This window comes from Orycteropus afer, unplaced genomic scaffold (genome assembly GCF_000298275.1).
Source record: "Orycteropus afer afer isolate SDZICR_OR568_19922 unplaced genomic scaffold, OryAfe1.0 scaffold00865, whole genome shotgun sequence".
NCBI lineage: Eukaryota > Metazoa > Chordata > Mammalia > Tubulidentata > Orycteropodidae > Orycteropus > Orycteropus afer.
Window position 1 is genome coordinate 370730 of NW_006922452.1, and position 5253 is coordinate 375982.

The window sequence follows — 5253 nt, forward strand, 5'->3', positions numbered from 1 at the left end:
TTACAACAACAGCAGCAATAATCACTTATAGTTATAAAGCACCAGCTACTGTTTTTATAGGCTTGTTGTTGTTGTTGTGTTCCATCGAGTCAGCCCTGACTCATAGCGACCCCTCCTTGGGTTTCCGAGGCAGTATCACTACGGAAGTAGGATTGCCCAACCTTCCTTCCGAGGAGTGACTGGTGGGTTTGAACCGCCAGCCTTCTGGTTAGCAGTCAAGTGCTTTAGCCACTATGCTACCAGAGCTCCTTTTTTATAGGCTACTGTATATTAATCCCTTTAATCCTTACACAGTCCAAGAACATAAGGATGATGATTATCCCAGTTTTGCAGATGAGAAAACAGGCACAGAGAAGTGAAGAAATACACACGAAGTCAACCAAATAATCCTGCTAAAGAAAAAAAAAAAAAAAAACCTAAAGATATAGAGGCCAGTTAGGTTTGGGAGTGAAAAGTCAACAGGGTAGCAAATGACAGGGTGTGGGGGAAGGAGGGGGGAGGGATGACAATCAGGAGGCACAGAGCAGATTTGGGGGAGAGTGAGAATGAGCTCAGCAGCCTGACTTTGCTGCCTCTGACTGTACCTCCCTTTACAGAACCTTGCACATGTTTAAACACCCAGTAGGGGATTTGTCGCCAGGTATTGAATGACTGGAGCATCAGTAATTTTGCATTTCAAAGTCCCTTAAAGGAGCTCTGGTAGCATGGTGCCTAAGGCACTTGACTGCTAACCAGAAGGCTGATGATTCAAATCCACCAGCCACTCCTCGGAAGAAAGGCTGAGCAATCTACTTCTGTAGTGATACCACCTCGGAAACCCAAGAAGGGGTCGCTATGAGTTGGGTCTGACTCTCCAGCACATAACAACAACAACAAACAAGTCCCTTAAGGAGGTCCACATCTCCATGTCCTAAAAATAACAGTCTATGCAGTGTTTTAAATAGATAATATTTTCAATAGAAGTTCTAGGTTTACAGAAAAATTACACAGAAAAAAGAATTCCTAGAAACACTCTCTATCCCCTTTACACATTATTCCTGTGGTATATCTACTACAAATTAATGAACCAATATATATATAGTATTACTGACTGAAGTCCATAGTTGTGCTCCAACTCAAAATAAGAAGAAACAGCTGCAAATATTGATTAGTAATTGAAATGTGGAATGTACAAAGAATGAATCTAGGAAAATTGGGAGTCATCAAAATGAGATGGAATGCATAAAGATTGATATTCTAGGCATTAGTGGGCTGAAATACACTGATATTGGCCATTTGGAATCAGACAATCATATAATCTGCTAGGCTGGGAATAATAAATTAAAGAGGAATGGTGTGGCATTTATTATCAAAAGGAGCATCTCAAGAACTATTCTGAAGTACAACACTGTCAGTGATAGGATAATACATGTATGCCTACAAGGAAGACCAGTTAATGTGACTATTATTCAAGTTTACGCACCAATCACTAAAGCCAAAGATAATGAAATTGAAGATTTTTACCAACTTCTGCAGTCTGAAATTGATCAAATATGCAATGCAATTAAGATGCATAGAAAATTACTGGTGACTGGAATGTGAAATTTGGACACAAAGAAGAAATCTCAGTAGCTGGAAAATATGGCCTTGGTGATAGAAACAATGCCAGAGATCTCATGATAGAATTTTGCAAGACCAATGACTTATTCATTGAAAATACTTTCTTCAACAATATGAATGGTAACTAAACAGGTAGATCTTACCAGATGGAATACACAGGAATCAAATTGACTACATCTGTGGAAAGAGGCAGTGGAGACTCTCCACATCATCAGTCAGAACACAATTAGTGGCCAATAGCAGTATAGACCATCAATTGCTTATAGGCAAGGTCAAGTGCAAGCTGAAAAAATTAAAACACATCCACAAGAGCCAAAGAACAATCTTGAGTGTATCTCACCTGAATTTAGAGATATCTCAAGGACAAATTTAAGGCATCATATACTAATGATCAAAGAACAGATGAAGAAAGCAAAAGGACATTCCAAAAACAGGAAAGAAAGAAAAATACCGAAATGTATGTCATAAAAGATTCTGAAACTTGCTCTAGAACATAAAATACCCAAGAGAATGGATGAAATAATGAAGTAAAAGAGCTGAACAGAAGATTTTCAAGAGTGGCTCAAGAGAACAATGTAAACTTAGAACAAAATTTGCAACAATCTGGAGTTAGAAAACCAAAAGGGAAGAACAAGCTTAGAATTTCTCAGGCTGAAAGAGCTAAAGAAAAAATTCAACACTTGAGTCGCAACATTGAATATTCTATGGACAAAATATTGAATGATGCAGGTAGTATCGAAGGAAAATGGAAGAAATACAGTCACTATACCAAAAACAATTGGTCAACATTCAACCCTTTGTAGAAGTAACATATGATCAAGAAGCAATAGTATTGAAGAAAGAAATACAAGCCACATTGAAGACACTTGACAAAAATCAAGGCTCCAAGGAACTGAAGGAGTACCAGTTGAGATGTTTCAACAAATGGATGTAATGCAGGAAGGAGCACTCATTTACAACAAGAAATTTGGAAGACAATTACCAGCCCAACTGACTGGAAGAGATCTATACTTATGTCCAGTACAGAGAAAGGAAATGCAACAGAATGTGGAAATTATCAAACAATACAATGAAAATCACATGGAATTAAAATATTGATTAAGTTTATTTAAAATGGTTGCAGCACTACATCAACAGGGAACTGCCAGAAATTCACACTGATTCAGAAGAGTACGTAGAATGAGCAGTATTCATTGCTGATGTCAGATGATTTTGGCTGAAAGCAGAGAGTATCAGCAAGATGCTTACATGTGCTTTACTGAATGCAAAAGAATTTGACTATGTGACTCAAAATAAATTATAAATAACATTGGAAAGAATGGGAATTCCATTTTCATTGTGCTCATGTAGAACCTGTATATAGACCAAGAGGCAGCCATTTGAAACGAATAAGGCATAACTGCGTGATTTAAAATCAGGAAATGTGTGCCTCAGAGTTGTATCCTTTCATAACACTTAATCTACATGCTGAGCAAATAATCTAAGAAGCTTGACTATATGAAGAAGAAGGCAGCATTAGGATTGGAAAAAGGCTCATAACAACATGTGATGCACAGATAACACAACCTTGCTTGCTGAAAGTGAAGATGACTTGAAGCCCTTACCAATGAAGATCAAAGATTAAAACTTTATGGATTACGATGCAACATAAAGAAAATAAAAATCCTCACAACTGAAACAGTAAATAACATCATGAAAAAAGGAGAAAAGATTGAAGCTGTCAAGGATTCCTTTTACTTGGATCCATGATCAAAACCCATGGAAGCAGCACTGAAGAAATCAAACGACATGTTGCATTGGGCAAATATTCTGCAAGACACATTTTTTAAAGTGTTCAAAAACAAAGATGTCACCTTGAGGATGAAGGTATGCCTGAGCCAAAGCATGGTATTTTCAATCACTTCATATGCATATGAAAGCTGGTCAATGACTAAGGAAGACTGAAGAATTGACTCATTTGAATGATGGTGTTGGCGAAGAATATAGAATATGCTATTGACTGCCAGCAGAACAAAAAATCTGTCTTGGAAGAAGTACAGCCAGAATGCTCCTTAAAGCGAGGATGATGAGAGTTCGTCTCATGTAATTTGGACGTGTTGTCAGAAGAGATCAGTCCCAGAAGAAGGATATTGTGCTCGGTAAAGTAGTTGTTGTTAGGTGCCGTCGAGTTGGCACCTATGCATAGAGGCCTGATGTGCAGCAGAACAAAACACTGCTCAGTCCCGTGCCATCCTCACACTCCTTGCTCGGCTTGAGCCCATCATTTTAACCACTGTGTCAATTGATCTCATTGAGTTTTCCCCTTTTTTGTTGACCCTGCACTTTACCAAGCATGATAACCTTCTCCATGGAATGTTTCCTTCTGACCACCTGACAAATGTAGGTTAGACGAAGTCTAGCCATTCTCACCTCCAAAGAGCACTTCTTCCATGAAATGTTTCTTCATTCTTCTGGCAGTCCATGGAATTCTCAGTATTCTTTGCCAAAATCACAATTCAAAGACATCAGCTCTCCTTCTGTCTTCCTTTGTCCAGTTTTTCTATGTGTATGAGGCAGCCGAAAATTCTGTGGCTTGGGTTAGGCTCACCATAGTCTCCAAAGTGGTATATTTGCTCCTTAAGACTTTAAAGAAATCTTTCGCTGAAGATCTGCCCTGTGTAATATGACATATTGCATGTGATGTTCATGTTACCAAAATCAAACTCACTGCCGTCGAGTTGGCTCTGACTCATAATTACCCTCCTTGGGTTTCTGAGGAAGTATCTCTACAGAAGTAGATTGCCCAGTCTTCCCTTCCAAGGAGTGACTGGTGGATTTGAACCATCAACCTTCCAGTCAGCAGTCAAATGTCTTAGGCACTACACCACCAGAGCTCCTTGATGGTAAAGATATTGTTCTATTATTTCTACATTCTGTTGGGTCACTTTTCTTTGAAACAGACAAAAATATGGATCTCTTCTCCTCAGCTGACTGGAAGCTGACTTCCAAATGTCTTAGGATAAATGACTAAGCACGTCCAGCACTGCATCCTTTTGTTGAAACATCTCAATGGGTATCCCATTAATTCCTGGAGCCTTGCATTTGGCCAATTACATCAGTGCAGATTGGACAACTCCCTTCAATACCATTTTTTTTTTTATCATATTCTACCTCCTGCAATAGTTGAACATTAACCAAATCTTTTTGATACAGTGATTCTGTGTATTCCTTCCATCTTCTTTTGATGCTTCCTGCATCATTCAATATTTTGCAACTCGAGGCTTGAATATTTTCTTCAGTTCTTTCAGCTTGAGAAATGTCCAGCGTATCCTTTCCTTTTGGTTTCTAACTCCAGGTCTTTCTACGTTTCATTATAATACTTTGTCTTCTCAAATGTCCTTTGAAATCTTCTGTTCAACCTTTTATTTCATTATTTCTTCCGTTTGCTTTCCCTACTCTCCATTCAATAACAAGTTTCAGAGTCTCTTCTGATATCCATTTTGGTCTTTTCTTCCTTTCCTATTTTTGTAATGACCTTCTTCTCTCTTCATGTATGATATCCCTGAAATAATCTGCAAAAATGACAAGGAGGCCACATGTTCTGACCTCCTCTAATCTTACAAGAGGAAGACAGGATTACCAGCAGTAACCCAAGGCCTATTACTGCAAGGCCAG